At 33.9% G+C, this 23,199-nt stretch overlaps 1 protein-coding gene across 1 annotated transcript in view; it reads right to left on the bottom strand.

Moving 5' to 3' along the window:
• Positions 1–23,199, bottom strand: part of LOC108733942 (ecdysone-induced protein 74EF-like) — a 210,834-nt gene that overhangs the window by 59,874 nt on the left and 127,761 nt on the right. The window lies entirely within an intron of this gene.

Genomic DNA, 23,199 nt, shown 5'->3' with positions numbered 1-23,199 from the left:
TATTTTTCGGCAGCGCAAAGATCTGTATCAATTTTTTAGAGCAGATTTTCATTAAAAAAAAATAAAAACTACATATGCATAACAATAATCTATTAAGTAACCTAACATGACAAAAATAGCAAAAAAAAACTAAAATCAGTCTCTAAAGACTAGGTAGTGCCTACGTGGTACGAAAAATAACATGTAACACACTCTCGTTTTTGGATAAATGAAGATACAAATAGGAGGAAACATGATAAAATAGTTTGAATATTAAAATAAAGAGTTAATGGTCTTTTCTTTGATGGAATTCTGTGAAGAACACAGTGGTGTCTATGTCAAGCGCGGATTCGTGCAGTAACATGTGTGTTCCTGTTTTTCATAAGCACTAAAGTTAGAGAGCTGAGATATGTACATTACACAGATACAATTTCACTAGGAATCCACCCCCTTGCTACCCCGTCCATTTTCTTAGAAGGAGCACATGTAAGCATTTTCTAGCAGGCAACTTTGAAGCGTTTGTACCACCCGAAGGTCTCTAAAAAAGCTTAAAAACTTTTGGGTGTTTTAATTCCCACCAGTCACTAACACTGGAAGGCGGGAAGTCCCCCCGAACTGCGTCAGAAGATAGGGCGGAAGGCCTCTTCAGTCTCCTTTCAGGAATCGTGGTGGTGGTTCGGGTGAGAAAGATGAGACAGACGAAATGAAGACAGCAGAGAAGGAAAGATTATTTGTGAAATATTACTGCCCCAGCATTGACCTAAGTGATCTAAGGAAACCACAGAAAAACTTGGACTAAGGCAGACGGACCCGGAATCGAACCGGCGTCCTCATGAATGCTAAGCAATGGTTTAAACTTCTATACCATGGCACTCGGTGTGAAGATCTCTTACATGTTCTAACATTAAATAGTTTCCACCTTAACTTAATAAAAATCCATTATAAGCAGGATAATATTATATAACTTTAGAAAATTTTCACGATCTTTAACTACATTTCGTTAAACTACTACAGATAAGTACAATAAGGCGTATATTATCGTCAGTCTTAAGACAGATTGGATTCACATCTTCACTTCAAACAGATTCACGTAAGTAACCAGAATTTTACTTCATAGAAAATTTACATTCGACTTTTTATTTAACTATATTCTTTTAATTATTAATAATTTTTTATAAAACTGAAACACTAAAATTATGAAAATAATGTTCAGGTGAAAACTAGGGGCTTTGGAAATTCCGCAAATCTGTCCAAAAATGATTGACTTTCATATTATATTTTATAACATCAATTTATGTATTAACAAAACTGAGTTACAATTTAATTTACCGATGTGACAGTTGCCCCATTTATCCTTCCCTCCCTGAGTAAACCTCAAAAAAAAAATATGAACTTAATTTAATCGGTCCACAGGGCATTGCTAGCATTTTCTAAAAATTATTATAACGACAAGAAATCAAGGATTCCTATTTCTTACATTGATACATCGCCAAGTATAATAGGATGTCAGTTACAATATATGGAAACTAAACCTCAAAATGTCATTAATAAGGAAACGAACGAGTTCACTTGGTCAATGTATTTTTCGGTCTCATGCAAATGCGTTCACCGATGACAATTCTCATTTCGGCGTTGCGATCTGTCTTCGTGGGTATTACACACATTTTGTGTTTATATACGTACTTATACAAGGAACACATACATAATGCATGCGTGTATGTTCGCGTACATTATGAACGGCCTCGACAACGTAACAACCAAGGCCACCCGATGCGCTCCTTAAGTAGATACGTAAACGTACCGTATGCAAAACGATCTCCCATTCATTGATGCCATTTGCTCGAAACTTTTATTCCATTGAAATTCATTGCGCTCCAAGGCCGCGTTTTAACAACCGAATCGAAACAGTTAGTTTGGTGCGACCGTCGAGCGCGACGACAGCTCTCTTTACTTTTTTTTTTGTTTTTTGGTTAAAATTCAAGTCATGTCTAGTAATACGACAGGCAGTTTTAGTAAACGGTCGGCCTTGCATTCATAGACGAACTGTGAGTAGCTACTTTATCGCAGGTACATATGTACGCATTGTATTTAAAACACAAATCCTTCATGCCTCTCAAAATTATTAGAAACATCTTGTTGGCGTGGAAATTTTCTCGTTTCCGTTTTATATGCGTATCAGGTCAACGTACTCATTTTCTAATAAGCACTAACTCAACAGAAATGACATCTCCCTAGTACGAAATTAGTTGACCTTTGACAATTTCTATTATATATCCTCTAGCAAGTACGACAAGGATATTACAGAATTTATTTTTACATTTGTACTTATGTGGCCGTTTCCTTTTTTTAAAAATCAGATGGACCTCTATGGATGTTTGGCGGAAAGTCTGAAAACGGACACTGATCGTATTTTTTGACTAATTTTAAGATTACAACCAAAGCTGGAAATGTACGGAATTTGGAAGCGTGTAAACGGTCAAACCTAATAATTATACATAACCAATGCAGTTAAATGTTAACAAAGAAGCTAAAGTATGGTAACCAACCCATAACCTAATTTAACCTAATCTAACGTAGATAATAAAAATTTCTTTTGTGATTTTTGTTTTGTGGAAAATTAAAAATTGGTGAATTGCGGCTCCAGACAAAAATCACTCCAAAAAAATTTTTACTGATCAAGTATGTTAGATTAGATTACACTGTAAAAAATGTGCAATCAAATTAACAAAAAAAAAATGTTCCCACAGATCTACATCTTATTGTAGTTAATTTCACTCTTGGCTTTGCAGTAATATTTATTAAGAAGTATTTTGTTAATTAAGAAGCGTATTACAGTAAAACTAACTCTTCTATTTTGTTAATTTGAAATAATTTTTTGATTTTTTATCCACTACAAACTTCCTCAGATTAATGAGGAAAAAGGGGGTGTGACAACAGCAGTGGATAAAAAATCAAAAAATGATTTCAAATTAACATTGTACATTAACCACTATTAGCAACTAACAATGTCATTGGGTTTCTTCAGCAGAACAATTGTAGTTGATCATGCTACAAAGCATTTGAAGACTAACAAAAACAGATTGCTATTTCTACTATAAAAATATGTTATATTTAATTCATTGTTACTACAATTTTTTAAAATTGGCTAATAGTTCATTCAACTCCAACCTTCCAAACATTGAAGAGAACGCATTGGTTATGTACCAGTTGCGCAATCCTGAGTTTGGCTGTTTACACGTCTCCAAAGTTCATATAAAATTTCGATCTCTTGTGATAACGAGACTTTCAATTTTAGAATTGGTCGAAAAATAGAAAAAGACAGAACAATCTTCTACCAAGTGCTTGCTTGCTTCAATTTCATCACATGTGCATACTTCACTTGAATCAAATCACTCTTATTAAGTAGAAAATTGCAGTGCGTTTGTCTTGTTTATAAGCAGTTCAATATAAGAACAATTCTGAATTGTATATAAATATAGGCTTTCATGACCGGAATGTAGAATAAAGATTCGGGCTGGTGGGCGATGGTGTAAATGAGTGGCCTCAAAACATTTTTGCCTAGGTACCATTTTTTTTAGTTTAGGAAGATCTCGTACCTTTATAATAGGTATTGAATTGCCTCAAAAAAATATATTAAAGTATGGAGTCATAAAGTTCCAATCTAGCTCTAAATCATCATGTTTCATGAACTTTTATGTTTTAATAATTTTTACTTTATCTCTCTCTCTGTGTTATGTGTGTTGTTCCATTACTAGAAAGTCAAAGTTTTGGTCATGACTTGCCGAAATGGAGTCCATTCTCGTAAACCTCCTTGTGATCAGTGGATTAGACGTCAACAATTACCAACAACTTAGCAATTAATTCAGCCGAATCTAATACAATAAAGGTTGTAAGATCCCAATAATAGGTCATCTGCAAAAACAGTTCGACTCACTTCATAAAATAACTGAACATTTTTCGTGTATAGAAAATTGAATTTAGACCAAAGTGATTTTGTGTGACCTGGAAGTTACAAGTCTCCAGGTCGCTACATGTGCTCTTGACTGTATATGTCATGTACCTTACCGGGCATCGTCAGCGGAACAGAAACAAACTGAAAGACTGAAACGGAGAAGCGCAATCAAGAGAGAGGTAACTGACCGTGCCACCGCGAACTACACAGGACGGCATCGTAGCGGGCGATGGCGATAGTCACTTTCACTGCTCACCGACCGGTAACGAATGTAATCAATAGCAATATCATTGGCCTACGTGTGTGTGTGTATTTACGTATAGCACACGCTTATTTTATAATACGCTTTCGCGTACGCGCATGTATGACTCACGAGACCCTTCTTGGATAGAATAAATGCAGAATTTAGAAAAGAAATTTGCAGGTTATCTCTACTTAGGTGCATTAAATAAACTAAAAAGTATACAATAAATGAAAGTATTTTATAAACCTTTCTAGCTTAAAAGGGAATCGGTTTAGTTTTATATTACTATGCTGGATTAAAGAAGTGATGGAAGTGGATGAAGAAGAGTAACCAGGAAAATTTATTTCATCCGTCAAAGAAGTCAACCACGACGGTTGACGGTGTGACGTCCATGTTAGAACAATCCCATTTGGCACGTAATAAACAAAAAAAAATGGTTGTACACGCAGATGCTTACGGTGACCGCAGGCGGTTTACCGCGATTGCTTCTTATGAATGAATTAGCAGAATCGTAAAAATGTTGAGGTAAACTGCGAATGTGCAGAAGTTGTGATCAAGAAAGTAAATCGATATTGGAACAGTGAAAGTTATCGTTACAAACGAAAAAAAAAAGTGTAAATCTACCGCAGCACATTACCTTTCAGTGCCTCGAAACTATTCAATCGCAACAATGTTGTTACACCAATGAGAATTGTCGGAAGTATTAAGATGACACTAAAGGGAAATCTAACTTATATATACATAAATAAAATGATAGCTTGCTTCTTCATTGTCTTCGCATCACGCAAAAATTGCTGGATAGATTCTGATTATTTTTTTTAAGATTCATTCTCTAGCGCGTTGTGCATGCACGAAAAAAACAAGTTTCTATTTTTGCCTAATCACATGACAGTCGTTCTAGCGGCCACACATTATGAGTTAAGGGGGGTCCGGGTTGCCGAAAACCCCTGGTTCAAAAGTTGTGAGTTATGCCCTATAGACAATATATAGAAGAAGGGCTTAACAGACATTTTTAAACAATATGACTATCTCAAAACACCTACTCTAACCTAACATGCACATACACCATTTCATTCTCCCCCCTAGTGGGGTGGGCCCAGATACTGAACTCCTGCCAATATTCGCCAGAATATCCATCAGTAACTCGGCCCGTTATTAAAAACAAGTTGTATTGGAATGTTTCAAAAATGACGTGACTGACCTGTGTATGAATAAATTATGTTAATGCGCTAATTTTTCATGTTAATAACAAATTAGTTGTTTTTGTTGGAAAATGCTAAGCGCTTAATATGGAAATCCACCTTCATATTTCAAATAGTAATTCAAAAATATTTACCGGAAATTCTTGAGAGGTTGAGGTTAAGTACGTACAGTAAATTGCAAAATTTTTGTTTTTTACTCGTCATTACAAAGAAGCTGCATTGGACTGTTTCAAAGATGGCGTTACTGACCTATGTATGAATAAATTATGTTAATGCAATAATTGTTAATGTCAATAACAAACTAGTTGTTTTGTTGGAAAATGTTAAGCGTTTAATATGAAAACCCACCTTCATATTTCAATTAGTAGTTCAAAAATATTTACCGGAAATTTTTGAGAGGTTGAGGTTAAGTACGTACAGTAAATTGCAAAATTTTTGTTTTTTATGTTTTATGTTGGAGGCTGTTTAAAAGATCTTGTAATAAGGAAGTGGCAATAGGCACTTTAGTTGTTTCAATATTTATGTGTTTTATGAGACATTGTTAAATCATCAAGGAGCTAGCAGAATATCTCCATCTCTAGATATTATTTTTGTGTTTAACGAGGGCGTTATTACGAAGGGAACTTCAAACCGGTCGATACTAATGCATCAATGAATAAAAATCATAAATTGTGAAATAATAATCCAGATATTAATAAAAATAACTTTGATGAGCAACTTTCATTTAATTGAAATATTTATAAATGAAATACGAGTCTCATATTACCCTGCTATATTGATGTATTCAANAAAATCATTTTATTGTTTACGAGTTAGATTAACTCATATTACCCTGCTATATTGATGTATTCAATATACAAATATACACACATAAATAACGTCACGTCTAGGCAACCCAACACACACAGTAACAAAGAAGACCAAATTTTCTAGATATCACATTCGGGATCTTTCTAGAACAAGTCCACCTCTTATAAACAGTTGCCGCGAGATCGAGAGAGTTAGTTCGAGTTTGTGTGACGAGGCGATACAAAGCAAAATATGAAGAGCAAAGAAGCGATAAAGATCTGTGATATAGTAGTGAAATAGAAATTAATTAATATCTAATAGTGATGTTAATTAGAGAGCCAATAATTAAAGAAATTGGTCAATAGTGAGAAAGGTGTTGTTATTACTTGACAATATGTAATTGAGGTTATTAGATATTATTGGCCAAATTTTTACATAAAACAAAAATGAAAAGAGTTAGTTGCGTATTATTATCTACAACCTAAGTGGATCACTATTGGTATTTTCCGTAGAAAAAGTTTTGGCAGAAAAAAAAAATTAAAAACAATACTGCACCCTGTACTGAATTTGTAAATTTATAGGAAGCTTTTTATTAGCCGAAAAGAAGTTGCCTGTCATCATAATTATCGCCTATTTGTCGTTTCTATTTATGGCTTTTTCGTCAGCACTTATTTTGACTATATCTACCTACTTGACAAACTGAATCTACGTAGTAGACCAGTAAACTAATTTAATTAATTAATTAATTAACGTTAAGTTCCTTATCAGCAATTTATTGGAACTTCTATGAGTATCGCGATTTCGAACTTTTTAGATTCCATCAGCACGCCACGGGTAGTGGAACTTAGGATTTAAGGACCTCGTATCTAATATTGAAATTATACCGAATCCGAAAGTCAATTTTAAAAATAATTAAAAGTAGATTTACATATATCCACAATATTGAATGAAACATAATTTATCAGAATCTTATAGTAAAACTATGTATAGAATTTTTACTTGGATTATTTAATTATTAAAATTATTTATTTGGGGCATACCATTTTTGCGACCGACAGTATAAATATTATTGTGATTGACATAAAGAATCCATGATTCCATCGAAAACTGATTGTAAAGTTATTTTCTTTGAGTTGACATTATCTTATTATATCTATATCGATATCTATACAATTGGATACTTATTTTTGTCTTAATTACTACTTAATTATTTTAATAAATAATCGCTAATCTTATAATAAGAGCTGAAGACAAGAAATTGACAATTAATTTAAATATATTTTTTTTTTTTTTAAAACACTTTCGGTAGAAAATAGATAGTCTTCTTGTGGTTTCTATAAATTGCTGAACTTTTGATTAAAAACTAAATGTTCTTCGAAAGGGAGAACAGTATAAGGATTTAGTTTGATGGTTTACGACATATGCAGATACATATACAATAAACATATTGTTTGATGTATAACGAAAGAATGCACCGCAATCATTGGGTTAAATATTTATTAAAAATTACCATTTTTCTATGAAAATTGTAGCTACCTTAAAGAGTTATGTCACTAAAAGTGAAGAAAAGAATGTAATATAAGAAGTTTTGTTTATTTATTTCTATACGAAAATCGCGGGATTAAATTAAATTTTCCTATTATTAATGCGACGTTATGGATATAATTTTTTTCGAAATTGTTGCACTTATCACTGTACATGATAAGATATAGAACTCTCAGCGCGTAGGTAAGTAATGAATCCAATATCTTAAGGAGTCACAAGTTTTAGAATTAAAAAAAAAAACAGAATAGCTTTCAAAAATTGTTTCGCCATACAACGACTTCATGTGAAGGAAATTTCGTGGGCACTTAAACGATTATTGATATCTAGTGTATAAGTTTTTTTCTACTATCTTCACTTCAATACGAAACGCCTAATACAATTACATACCAACTTAAAATTTTTGTAAATTGTAGTATATTCTGAAACAATACAAACCTCAAATCTGACATACCCAAAGAAAATACGACGGAAATTTAATAAGAATCATCTTAGAGAGATTAAAGGTGGACACAGTTGTAGCCAGTGTTCACAGATCTAAGGGAATGTTCCTATGCGTAGGGAATTTAAAGCCAGCTTAGAGAAAGGAAGATTTTTATTTAATTTTATATATATTAAAATCTGACGAAAGCTTATGTGTAATACAATTTTAACCAATAAAAGCAAAGAAATCGAAAGATTTAACTAACTAAAGATCAGTCACTTTTTTTTATCTCCTTTTTTGTGCCAAATGAATCATTTAGTTTAAAGTTACTTTTTTGGGTGTAAGAATCTCAGGAAAACGGGGAATTTGAGCAAAAACCCAGGGAATAAAATAAAATTCACCTGGTGATAGGCAGATTAGAGTTTTGCTCCAAGAGAGACTCTATTGGTGGACAGTGGCAAAATGGTCAATTTTATATAGAATGACTAATTTTTAATTTTACATAAGTAATTTCCTTGTTTAGTATTGTTCATTTTATCAGTAAACCGAACTTCGGTAAAATTCATCAGTGTCAGTCCTTATTCCTATAACTCCAGTTTAAAAAATTACAAAAATGAATATGTATTAGTCTGTTTCCCATTCTGAGCTAATCTTCGCATTTCTCTAAAATTAGAATAACCCATACATATCCTTAACTATTTTCGAACAGTAATCTAATCTAGGTCTACCTCTACCCCTCCTAACTCCTGTTTCTGCTTCTAATATGTCTCTGACTAGACCTTCATATCTGAGAAGGTGCCCTACTAACCTATCTCGCCTATTTCTTATTGACTTCCATACAGTCCTATGTTCTCCTATGCCTTCTAATACCTCTTCATTTCTATCCTCTATCCACGGTATCCTCATCATTCGCCTGTAACACCACATTTCGAACGCTTCTCACTTTTTCTTTCCCGCCCCGCCCACTGTCCATGTTACGCACCCGTACAGCGACGTTCTCCAAACATATACCTTTAACAACCTTTTTCGAATTTCTAAATTAACCGTTCGCGAGCATAATAATTTAATTTTAGGAATCCACTGTTTTATGCCTTAACAAACTCTTTCAGTTTATATCTGTTATCTATCACAATTAAGTTGTCGAATTTTATTTAGTTAAGTACTTTTCCTTAAATTAATAAAATAATTTTAATTCTTCCATCTTACTGACACATTAATAGTATAAATGCATTTAAAATTAAACATTTAATTTTAAATCACGCTTACTAAAGCCAAATTATTTATTATGAATTTAAACTGAAGATAATCCAAGTCACACCAAATATATATACTGCTGTTTAACTTACCTGGATTATTACTGATAGATACTAGACAATCACTGATCATTTAACGTACACTATCGAGCTAAAAGGCCGGCGAACGAGTACGCTAGGTATGCATAATGTACATGTTGTAGTTGCTTAAGTAACTATTACACCAGACTTAGCAAATTAATGAAATTGAATGCCACATTATGGAAATTTAAACTAATTTCTCTGTTCTTTGTTCATGTTTAATAATCCGGAAATAAACAAATGCGATCTTACATTCTTCATGTTACAATGCATTTTACTACACAAATCACATCATTTTATGATAAGCTCATAAACCCATAAGGTGTAGGTCATACCTGAACAAGGAAGAAATGGTGATATACATAAATTTAACAGTGACCACGTGGGAAGATTATAATTATGACATAATATTGAGCTAAGGGGTATCAAATTTCATCTAATCAAACAATAGTACTTTTGAAAAGTTGTCGATAATAATTTGGATACAGATGGGATTGTTGTTATTATTAGGCGAAACAAAACAACTAATTGATTTCATTTTAACAATTATTTAGTGTGAAATTCTGATCAACTTTTATGTAGGTATTAGGCAGAGGAATGCAATTGTTTAAATTAGTGATATGCCACACTGCAATGCATAAGAAAGAAATTTAGATTTACTTGGAAAAAGCGTGTGCAACCCTAAAAGTTGTAGTGCCGTTCTCATTGTTAATATCCTTAAAATTGTCCTGGGAACTATAAGTTGCAACAAAAGTTATTGGCTGAAAGCTTTACGTATTAGTCACTAAACAACAATTATCAATGCGTAAAAAGTATCTAACTATTTGCGAATAGTAATCTAATCTGGACTATGGATGTTAATAAAAAATAGGAAAGATAGGGTGCACCTTCTCAGGCATAAAGGTCTAGTCATATTAGAGGAGTTAACAGGAGTAGAGGTAGACCTAGATTAGATTACTGTTCGTAAATAGTTATATAGGATTTTCTAGTTTTAGGGAAATGCGAAGATTAGGTCATTATAGAAAAGAATGGAGGTGTGTGTCCAACCAGTTTTAGGACTGACCACCTTATGATGATGAATCTAATCTGGATCTTAAGTCTTGTTTCTGTTTTTATTATGCCTGTAACTACACTTTCAGCTCCGATAAAGTGTCCTTCCGACTCTAGTCTATTTCTTCTTGACATCTATAATTACCTGTGTTTTCCTACTTCTTCTAATACCATCTCATTTCTAACCCGTTCTATCCACGATATTTTGAATTTGTAATACCGTATCTCAAAATTTTTTATTTTCTGCAGCGCCTATCGTCCACGTTTCATCATCATCTTTTCCAAATTTCCAAATTAAACCGATCGCGAGAATAAAAGTGATTTCTTTTTATTAAAAGCGAATTGACTCCTCTTTTTTTTTTGGGTGTTTCATTCTCACTATTCTGGTGGGCGAGAGATCCCTCTGGACTACGTCGGAAGGTCTCTTTTCAGGAATTACGGGAATGGATGACTAGTGGTTGGGGTGAGAAAGATGAGACGAATGAAATAAAGACAGAAAAGGGCGAATGATCTGTGGAATATTTGCCTGAATGGTTCATGGAAACTAAAGAAAAACTTGGACTAGGGCAAACGACTCCGGAGCCAAATGCTAAGGATACTGTAACTCTATCGCTGATCCTGCGCTATTCCCTGCTTTAGATATATCTCTAGCACTTTTTCCATCTTGAGTCATCTGACTCTAAATATTGAAAGTGGACAACTTTGTCTGGCTCTTATTTATATATTTCACGTCATTTTTATTTTATTTTTATTAATTTTCGTATAATTTCTACTCTTCTGCTATTTTAAACCACGATTATTGATATCTAGTGTATAAGTTTTTTTCTACTATCTTCACTTCAATACGAAACGCCTAATACAATTACATACCAACTTAAAATTTTTGTAAATTGTAGTATATTCTGAAACAATACANAATGAGTAAAATTAGTTTCAATTTGAAAATATAATAGAACATATTTTTAATAGTTCATTAATAATAGTCTAGTTAAAGTACATATGAATTATTTTCAAAATTATTCAGGGCCACTTTTTACTATGTACTGCTTTTTTTGGCGATTATAACAGTTCATTGTATATGGGTACGTAAGCATGATGGAATCGTTCACACGTACACCTAAATACATTCTTTTGTTTGGCCTATAGAGCACTCCAAAAGTTGCCGTATCATGGCGGTCAAATCTGCACAATCTTCATAATTTGGGAGCTAGACGGACAACTTTCACTATTAGAGAAAGTAATAAAAAAACAACTCACGCCAAAGCGTCTAATTAGTAATACAAATCCACATTTTCTCTTCAACGCAATAAGTCAACAGAAATACTAAAGTGCAGAAGAAAAAAAAAAAATGGAACCACAAATAGGAAGAAAGATGATCGGAAATAAACGAAGGAATATCTAATCCATTCGTTTGTTTCTAGTTTTAACAACTGCCTAAATATTTTTAAAAAAAACTTATTATTTTCCTTTTCACAGTTAACATTCCACAGTTATTTGTATTTTAACGTTAATATAAGCGGATATATACGTATGTATTTATATAATATACAAGGGGTTATAATTTGGGTTAATTTTATTCTAACTTTATCATTTTTGTACTTCTAACCGTAAAGCTTATTTTTACATAAAAACAAAATTGAAAAATGAAACAAAAACACTTTATGATTTAGACATTTAGAGCACCTAATAATGATAAGTTCAATGTTTAAACTTTGAATGTAATTGTTTTTTTTTTGGTAAAGCGTGTGTCTACATGAATAGTACCACGTATTCCAAATCTTTGAGTCTTTGGACTTACGTATACATACATATAAATGCATGGCTAGAGTTTTTTGACCCTGTTACCCGATATCTCTAAAAAGAAATTATATAAACAAAAACTGTTGCTATCTTAAATTAAACGTAACACTACCTTTTGTCAAAATTCTAGTATCATTTTTGGTAATGCATATTTATAAGTACCTACATAAAGAAGCGAACGATAAAGTTTTGAGAAACAAGCGGATTTTTGTTAACCATTATTATCAAAATAAATATTTATATATTTGTTCATTAAGACTATCCTCAAAGCAATTATTGCCACAAATATGAACTCTACGTATTACAATAATTAACAAAATAACGCATTCGATAGAAAATTTTTAATTGACATTGCACTCACGACAAGAAGAGTAAGAATTAAGAGAATTATTGCCAATTGTTTAAAATAATGGAGGTATCCGCTTCGTGATGGAGTAATGAAATATCACATTTGTATTATTTAGTATTTATTATTTCATCACATATTAAAAACACTTTTCAAAGACATTTAGGTACATATAAAACGCTAATTTCATAGTTGCATCGATGAACTTCACTATTTCTCTACAGTCATCGGTAATGTAGAACAAATTATTGAGAAAATGTATACATGTAAATGTGTATTAAGAACTATTTGCATTGCCATTGTTTATATTGACCTAGTAAAAAAGTCACTTCAGCTTTTTCATAACTATGCTCATATACCTACTTGTGCAATTGATGAAAATATCTATTTGTTACACATTTATATTACCTAATTCATAACATAAACTTCTTGCAATCTTCTGTTATTTTTTTTCCTAAGGAAAACTATAGCACAGGTTTGCAGTGCCCACTGCTAGTTTCTTTTTTCAAATTGTAATTTCTTTGACCAAAAAGTTAATTGTCAAAGAGAATACACATTCAAGGTAAGAAAATCATTTTATTGTTTACGAGTTAGATTAACTAGTCCCTAAGAGGAAATAATATAAATGTAAATTCTTAATTCCGTTATTTAATAGTCATTGTATTCTTTATTAGGAAAACAAATCCCTAAGGAAAAATTAATTTGTTCTTACCTCAATCTAAACATTTGTACGCCATCCAATGTTTTGTATCCAAAATATGTCAACACTTAAAAACGATTACTTCACCATTCAAATGAGAATAAAACGATTTACCCGCAATCTCATCCACTGTCTAAATTAACATTCAGATTGGGTCAAAACCTTTTAGAGTTGTTTTTTTACAAATAACAGTAATCAATCAGTAGCAGTTTAGAAAATTGATGGAGATTTGGGTTTCGCAAAAGTTCACAACAAACAAAACGAGCGTTCGTCAGTTAGCGACACCAAAATCCTAAAACAGTATCATAACTCGTGGTTTTCTGACACAAACCTAACTTCACTTTTCAAGTACAGTATCAAAGCGCACCACAAGCACCGGACCGTAGCACTTAGGGGTAGCAAAAGTCGGCTCTGCGAGTTAAACCTTCGAGCCTACAGGTCAAGATAGACGTATCCTAACCCAAAAACCCGTAAAGAAGAAAAACCCGCACGCCGCACGATTTCCCGAGAAAATGCAACTTTACTATAGAATCTCTCAGCCTGCCGCGGCCACGACGGACAGCAAAACCTCCCGTGTAAGTAAGTGTGCGTTTTGTGTATAAGTGTATACTCCAGATAACGGTATCGCGGGCGGCTAAGACGGCGGCGGCAACGTTGTCTATTAGATTCGAACTCTCGGGTCTTTGCCGCGTGCGCAAACAAATGCAAGCGCGAACTAAGTACCGCGAACCGGTCGCGGTGTGCGCTGGCCCTGCTTAGCTAAACCTTTCTAAGCACATGCGAAAGCTAGCGAGTGCACACGATCGTAGAAGAACAAGGCTGATGTCGGTGCCTGCTTGCTTTCTGCTTCTAATCTGCTAATGCTAATGTCGACGCTTTCGTCATCCAAAAATTCTTTGTTTAGAAGGCTGTTTTCGCTAGTGCTAAAAGGGTCATCAGTAGCCGTGGCCGTGTTCTTTAGACCAATTCGGAGACACCGTCATCCGTAATAACGGCAATTTATTGTAAAGATCAGGAACAGTACACGTTAATTAGTGTGATTAGGGCGCAGGTACTTTGATGGAACCTAAATTAAAATTCATAAATATACGAAAAAAAAAAACGTATGTTAGGTTTGTAGACGAACCAATTAACGATAAGTTTATCAATGAAGAAGAGCAAATATCAAAACCTTACCCATTTTTATAGATGAAGATCTGATATATCTAGTAAAATATATAGAAATATCGAATGGAGTATGTAATTAATAAATCAAAAAGGGACTCATCCTAATTACTACAGTCTCGCGTTGATAATGTTCACATTTGAAGAAAACGCGAAACACATGACCGTCATAATCAATTTTCGTAGTAATTAGGGTGAGTTTTTACATAAGTATATCTCGATATCACTGATTATACGTAAAATAGACGAGAATTTTTGAGAAAATTTTCTAAATTATTTGACATCTCACAAAATGCATCATAGAGTCGAAAAACATTTTTTAAGTTGTTGACTAATCACTCTGTTTCTCCTGCATTTTAGGCACAAAACATTATTGTTTTCGTTGAAATAATATAGCTTGTGGATCAGTACGTATGTTTATTCCTATGTCACTTTTTAGGACCAAGTATCTTTATAAACGATTTTGTTGTTACTTAAAAAATTTTGAATAACAAGAAAAGGTCAGGTGATAATATACCATAAAAAATAATAATAAAAGATAAGAACACACAAGGTTAATAAAAAAAGACTAGGTACGCAATGGAACTGATATTTTTTGAAGTGGGTAACTGTAAAAAAGTTAGCAAAGAGTGTCTGCAAACATTGCACATTTTTTTTTAAACTAAGTGCAAATAATTATCTCTAAAGAACCAAAAACATCATCTATACTCAGGTGAAAATGGGGAAAATAAGGAAAAGCTTCCATAGATATTAATAAACCATAAATCTGTTTGTTACGAACTCGTTTACAAAAACAGTCGATTGCAAGGTGAGAAACATCCCTCTATCTTAGACCATAAATAAAATAAATAAGGGAAAAACAGTGAGTGTTCTGAATATTCCATTTTGATTGCAGTAGATTTAACTGTGGAGCGATAAATTTTTGCATATTTATTTTATGACTGCTGTAACTCATGATTATTCCACTCTTTCATGAGCCTGTGTATTTTTTTATATGCCTGTATAGCATCACATCACATCTTTGAGGACAAGTGAGAGTTGAATAATAGTGATAATAATAAAACTCAAAAGTACAGCTATTGCAGCGATTTCGTCGCGTAGATTTTTGGCCTGGGTAACTTCAAAACCTTTTGAGATATTACCATAAATTATATCTAAATTGTCATCATGGTTATATCCACAATCTGCGTAAAAATCATGACAATATCATAAGTAGTTTCCGAGTTAGTCAAGGATTCAAAAAGAAAATCTTTTTAAGGTTAGATTTAAGTGAAACAAAAGAAATTTTTAAAAGATAATTTGCGAATTAGAGGCAGCCCCCTTTTTATTTTATTTGTAAAAGATTGCAAAGTTGTAGTGATTATTATCACCTAATAAAGGCACTTTCCTTAAAAAATCAATTTTAGATAATTTGGTACTGACGCAGCAATAAAAATCGTTATGGTGCAACACCAAAATTATTAATGACGAGAGCTTGCAAATTTTGTTTATTTTTAACTTCGACCGCCGAACGTTTCGATAAATAAAACCTCGTCGACGTGAACAAGTTGGGATAGTTGCCAATTCGTAATAATCTGAAGTTATTGTCCTCATATCTGCAAAAAACACTACGGAAGTCACGGACCCGCAAAAACCACAACGGCCTACTCAAAATACACAATTTTTTCTCTAAAAATAGATAACTAAAATCACGCGTTCTTCTTCGATTAAATTGTTGTATTGTTGATCGCACTTATCTTTTTCGATTAAACGGTCATGTTTGTACCCTGCTCAAATAAATACAGATTAAAACATGTATATTTCTGAAGTGAAACTTTTTCAGCCACATGTGCACGAAATTTTTAAGGTTGGAACAACAATTTCTCGACCAAAAATGTAGGCATAACAAAGTGCATTTGTTCTAGTAGTCACATATATATACATAAAAAACAATCGCATTGATTGGAGTGTGATCGATGGTTCTACGTTCATGCATCCTGCTGTATACGATGGCTCGCAAAAAACGGCGCTGGTTCAGCGAAATTGATGCTCGGTTGATACTTCGGTGGCCGGGGTTGTGTTTGCGGCCCATACAGTAGTTTTCTTTTCTTAATTTGTCTATTGTTAAAGGCGTATATCTGGAGCGTGGGGCGGTACGGGTGCGAAACATGGACAGTGGACGCGGCAGAAAAGAAAAAGTTAGAAGTGTTTGAAATGTGGTGTTACAGGCGAATGATGAGGATACCGTGGATAGAGAAGGTTAGAAATGAAGACATATTAGAGAGAATAGGAGAACAGAGGACCATATGGAAGTCAATAAGAAATAGGCGAGATATGTTGGTAGGACACCTTCTCTGGCATGAAAGGCTAGTTAGAGACAAGTTAGAAGCAGAAGCAGGAGTTAAGAGTAGAGGTAGACCTTGATTAGATTACTGTTCACAAATAGTTAAGGGTATGGGTTATCTCAGGATAGGAAAGAGTGGCGCTGCGTATCCAACCATTCTTAGGACTGACAACCTTATGATGAGGTAGGAGAAAACAACATTCACGAATGGGGTTCACAAGGCTCAAAAGGGTCAAATTAAAATATTATATTATTAATTTATTATTAATTAATTTTTTCGCGATGAAATTACTTAAAGGAAAAACGAAGCTGAACTACTTCGGGTAATAAAAATAAGTAAGCAGAAAACACGTTGAAATTCCATTGAATGTTCTTAAAATATCTTTGCTCTAATTATGACTAAAAAGGTAGTTTGTAAGTCACAAAATAAATAATTTTACAATTAACCCTGAAAAAGTCCCAACTAAAGGGATAAACGTTGGGAGATAAAAAAATAAATAACTTTATTAATTGAAATAGTTTATACTGGTTGTTCTCTTAAATTATTGATTCACCTATGTATTTCCAAAGCGAAAGATATGTTAGTGTTACTCCAGCATTTAATAATCTTCTCTAGAACTCTGCTATTATCCGATTGTATTTAAAATGGTTTGAAAATTATGGTGTAAGGGTGTGTAGGGCGCGATATTTCAATCGCCAGAGATAGTTTTCGTACCGTATTAATGATTGTAATGTTGGTACTAAAAATCCGCTGCTTCTCATAACTATGTATTATGATGCTGAGCAGATACCCATACTCAGGACCAGATGGCCCGATAGCGATCGCCACAGAGACCAAGTGTATGTGGAGGCCAAAATCGGCCAAATAAAATTAAGGGCCAATGCAAATATATTAAAAAAAAAAAAACGTTCTTACACCCAAATTTTATGTGAAACGATCTTCTCGCTATTCAGAATTATAAAAAATAGGTTAGGATCGACTTGTTTTTGTTTTATTTCCTGTAGAAATCAACTGCTGTATGGCAGCGTTACGTGAAGAAACAGAGATAGAAAATGAAGGTACTTCTCTTTTTTTTATAGCGCATGCGCATTGGATATCTTTGTAAGACACAATTCAAATTGAATATGCTTGCCTACTCTATGTATTTTATCTTGTGTTTAATTAATTACCTTTCAAGGTTTATTCATGTATTCGATGCAGTCTTCACTAAACGTGTAAGTATTTAAATTTAATTGCATAAGCATGTAATGAAGTTATTTTATCGAAAATTAATTAAATGATAAAAGATGTAAGCGAATTTGTTTATGTTATCTGGAGTGTATTAATAAGTTTTAAGTATTAACAAAAACTATACGTATAATCGCTATCCGTTGCACATTTCGATTTCATTGATAACGTGCACAAATACCAAACGTTTTATTAATGTCATAGCGTAAAACGGTTGTTGCACTTAAATTCACTGCCAGGATAAGGCACAATAAAAATATCTTGTCATTTCGACACAAATCTTATTTATAAAGATGAATAATATACAATCCGCTAAAACATATTGTAATAATAGTTAAACACCACACTTTCCCTGTCAAATGAAAATACCAATGTAAAGAATTTCATTTACTAAGATGACAATTACGCTGAATTATCAACTATTATTTTGGTACAATTAAAGCAATTTAAAAGATAATCTTTTATTCTGTATTATACGAGGTCGGTTTAAAAAATATTTAATATACTTATGTCTCTCACTTATACCGACAAGTTCGACCATGTTGAATGTTCAATTACTTTTTGACAGCTGCTTTGCTTGCACGTGTTTTGGCTCGTCTTCGATTTTTACCTATGATAAGTAAAACTAAAATACTGGTATGCAAGGGAAGAAAAAGTAGGGAAAGAGCGAATATAAAGATAGGAGACGAAAAATTAGGAGAAGTGGCTGATTTTAGATACCTAGGAAGTCAGATAAGTGAGGATGGAAGGAGTAGTAGGGATATAAAGCAGAGGATAGCGCAGGGTCGTGTCGCCTTTAATAAAAAGAAGTCACTTCTATGCTCGCGAACGATTAATTTAGAAATTCGAAAAAGGTTGTTAAAGGTGTACGTTTGGAGCACGGTGTTGTACGGGTGCGAAACATGGACAGTCGGAGCGGCGGAACAGAAAAGGTTAGAAGCGTTCGAAATGTGGTGTTATAGGCGGATGATGAGGATATCGTGGGTAGAAAAGGTTAGAAATGAAGAGGTATTGGAAAGAATAGGAGAACAGAGAACTCTATGGAAGTCAATAAAAAATAGGCGAGATAGGTTGGTAGGACACCTTCTCAGGCATGAAGGTCTAGTCAGAGACATATTAGAGCAGAAACAGGAGTTAGGAGGGGTAGAGGTAGACCTAGATTAGATTACTGTTCGCAAATAGTTAAGGATGTGGGCTGTTCTAGTTTTAGGGAAATGCGAAGTTTAGCTCAGGATAGGCAATAGTGGAGGTACGTGTACAACCAGTCTTAGGACTGATGACCTTATGATGATGATGATAAAAAATGGATCAAAGAATCTGTATCAAATTTTGTGTGAAAAACAAAATTAAGTGCGCGGACGCATTCTGAATGTTGACTGTGGCATATGAGCGTGCTGCTCAGACAGAACAGACGAAAACATTGATGAAGTGAAGAGAATAGTATTGAGCAATTGTCGAAACACTGTTAGAGATGTTGCTGAGGATCTGAACATATCGATTGGCTCCTGCCATTCGATTCTTACTAATGATTTGGGCATGAGACAGATCGCCGCGAAATTCGTACCAAAATTGCTTAATTACGACCAAAAACAGAATCGCATTATCATTGCTAAGGAGCTGTTGGACTCTGTCCGCGACGGCGAAAATTTGCTCCAGAGGGTTATAATTGGTGACGAATCATGGGTTTATGGGTATGACGTGAAAACCAAAGCTCAATCAGGAAGCTGTCGCACGAGCCAAGACCGAAAGAAGCGCGCCAAGTTTGGTCGAATGTGAAGGTTTTGCTTACAGTTTACTTACTTACTTACTTACTGTGACTTTTTCTTGTTCCCGAAACTGAAGAGATCCTTTAAAGGATTATGCCACGCTACGATTGAAGAGATAAAGATGGCATCGTAGGAGGAATTGATCAAGATCAAAAAACGATTTTTTGTAGTGCTTCAAGGATTAGAAAAAGTGTTCGCACAAGTGTATAATATCTAGTGGCGATTACTTTGAAGGGGACAAAAAAAAACAAAAGTCGCGATATCTTTTTAACAGACCTCATATGTATTATAGGTACGGATTTACGATTACAATCAAAAATATTTAGTATCTGTCCATTATGTCAATTTTTTTCACGAACCCGTCTGTATTTCAGTTTAAGGACATTTGTCCACACCCCACATAACCTTACCGTCAGTTGCCATAAAGAATAGGTTAATTGTGTTAACCTCTACTTAAGTGCATACGAAGAAGACTAGAGATAGAAGTAGAGCCTACATCGGGACATGCAAAATTGTACGCGAGTGGTATTAAGTTGAGCGCGGTAAGGCAGTACGCATCCGATTTAACACCCACGCAAGTAGTTTTGGTTCCTCTATTTTTTCACTACGATTCGCGCATGAGCATCGTTCAATAAGATCGCTTGAGCACAACTGAGTTTTGAAACATGCCCTTGCGCAAATCGCAGTAAAAAACGCACCTTTTGTTAATTTTATTTATTGAAAGGTTAAGCCATTAATGTCATAGCCATAAACGGTGAATAGAAGTAAATTTTAACGAATCCTAACCTCCAAAAGCGCACAATTTTCAATTAAATACCTACATGCGTACTTGCTAAGTTTTGTATTATCTTAAGGTATTATTTAAATGATGAAGACTCAAAGTATTCAATTGCAGTATTTGCTTCAATATTTGATATAATTTTAGTGCTGTATTTATGTAAATATGCATTCAATAAATGTATCTACCTATCTAATATATTTGTATTTAATTACTGTTTTTGGTATTTTACCGAAGCATGCTCTATATGATAATAAAACATTAAAATAATAGTAGTAACCCTATTTATTTGATGTGAGAGGCTGTGTGGAATATGTTTCATCATTTTGAATTTGAAAAAGCAGCAGCGTCAATTAGTAAGACAGGAAACTAAATTCTTGACAGTACTGCTAAATCCAATGGGCACAAACACTTCTGAACCTACTTTTAAGATTCATGTTAAGGCCTCACAAATTTATGTTAAACTAGTTACTTTGCTAGGTGTTTACAACATTCAACCCCAAAATCTCTCACAGCCTTTATAAATTTAACTGGTCACGTTGCCGTTTAAACAGTTTGGTCGACCTTTTGGGAATTGTTCTAGAATTCTTTAAACGTATGGGAATAGAACATATAGACATGGACACTTTGGTTGCCCACATCTCAAAAAAAACTCAAACTTTTCATTCCCACTAGCCAGTAATGCTGGTGGGCGGGCAGTCCCTCCGGGCTATGCCGGAAGGTAGGGCGGAAGGCCCTCTTCAGCCTGCTTTCAGGAATCGTGGGAATGGGTGGGTGGTGGTTCAGGTGAGAAAGTTGAGACGGACGAAATGAAGACAGAAGAGAGTGAAAGATTATCTGTGGAATATTACTGCCTCAGCATTTGCCTAAGTGATCCAAGGAAACCACAGAAAAACTTGGACCAAGGCAGACGGACAGACCCGGAATCGAACCGGCGTCCTCCCGAATGCTAAGCAATGGTCTAGACCTCTAGGCCATGCCGCTCGGTCCACATCTCAATACACATCCATCTATGGCCACCAAAATGTCTACTAGGAAGGCCTACACACCGGCGATTGCACGCGTGTGACTTAGAGGCCTTTTTGACTCTCTTTTAGTTATAAGTACAATAGAACTTCTATAACTCGAACATCAAGGGAGACGCCAAAAAATTCGAGTTATACAGTTTTCGACTTATGGAGTATTTTGACTTGACTAAATTTCTTTAGTGGTAATACTATTTATTGTATACTCCTAAATTGTTTTCTAAGAAACAATGACTTCAATACTTACATTGTCAAATCATTAAAGTCGATAACTTAGTTTTCTTCGAACTATAGACGTAATAAGTTTCAAACTATCGAGTTGTAAAGGTTGTAAAATATGTAAAACACTGGTATGTTCTAGATACAGAGGGCCAATTTAATTTTTCGAGTTATAGAGGGAAAATATGTACTAATATGGCTTGCAGGGACTCGCTGATTATTTGGACTAATAGAGGGTTGATATTTCGAGTAATGAAGTTTTTGGGGGTTGAAAGGAAACATTTTTTCGAGTTTTGAGGTTTTCGACTTATCGCGGTTCGACTTAAAGAGGTTCAACTGTACGTATATTGATTTCACGTAAACGTTGTACACTACTGAGGCTACCATAACAATAAAGGACTGTTTAATGTGTAGTGCAATAATGATTTATTGATAGGCGTACATACGTACATCATATTTTGCTTCTATGTAGCGAAAATGAAGAACAAAGCGTTGCTGTCGTGATCTTATCGTTGCAGCTGCTCCATTTCATCATTTTCTTCTCGATCCAGAAACCTTGATATTTCTTAACAATATCAAATCAAGCAGCTGTAAGGTACATAAATATGTACTTACAGCTAAGTTAATATTTAATTCTCTTTTGCAGTTAACTGCTGTTCAATTTGTCAATTAAATGCGTTCATACTGGTAAACATAGAAGAAGCGCTTGCTTGTGATTGGAAAAAAAAAATATTCCAAAGAATCGTCATTCGGAATATAAGATATTAAGATCAAATAGCTTTAAGAGTGTACCTACTTTCGATTATCAAATTTCTCGCTCCTTGACAATAAAAAACTGACACAACTTGACCTTGAATGACAAGTACACATTAAAGGTCACCAATTGATTTCCCCTTCGAAATCACACAACTTTTCAAAACTGTGTCCGAAATAACGGGAAATAATCTTGATCATTCATGATTTTTGCAATTACTTTTGTATATTTCACCCGTGTTTTCTACTCCTTACTTTGGAAATTCAATTATGTTTATCTACAATTTTGTAAAATTTTCAGCACTATCTAGATGATGTAATTTTAAGCAAGTAGAGTACCTATTTCACCGCTTGTATCTATCCCTTGTTCCTAATAATTTAAAGTTGCCATATCGTAAAATGCCGTAAAAATAGAGAAATGTGAACGTTTGGATGTAGTTAGTTTCACAGCCTGTTTCGAAATGAAAAGATTAATGTGAAATTAATAGCAAGTGACAAAGGATGGTAATACCTTTATTATTATCAGTATGTTCATAATTTCATAATCTAAATCTAAATATATATATATATTAGTGCTTCAA

This window comes from Agrilus planipennis, unplaced genomic scaffold (assembly GCF_000699045.2).
Source record: "Agrilus planipennis isolate EAB-ADULT unplaced genomic scaffold, Apla_2.0 scaffold43, whole genome shotgun sequence".
NCBI lineage: Eukaryota > Metazoa > Arthropoda > Insecta > Coleoptera > Buprestidae > Agrilus > Agrilus planipennis.
The sequence above is the reverse complement of the archived record's forward strand: the minus strand, read 5'-3'. Positions and strand labels throughout refer to the sequence as shown.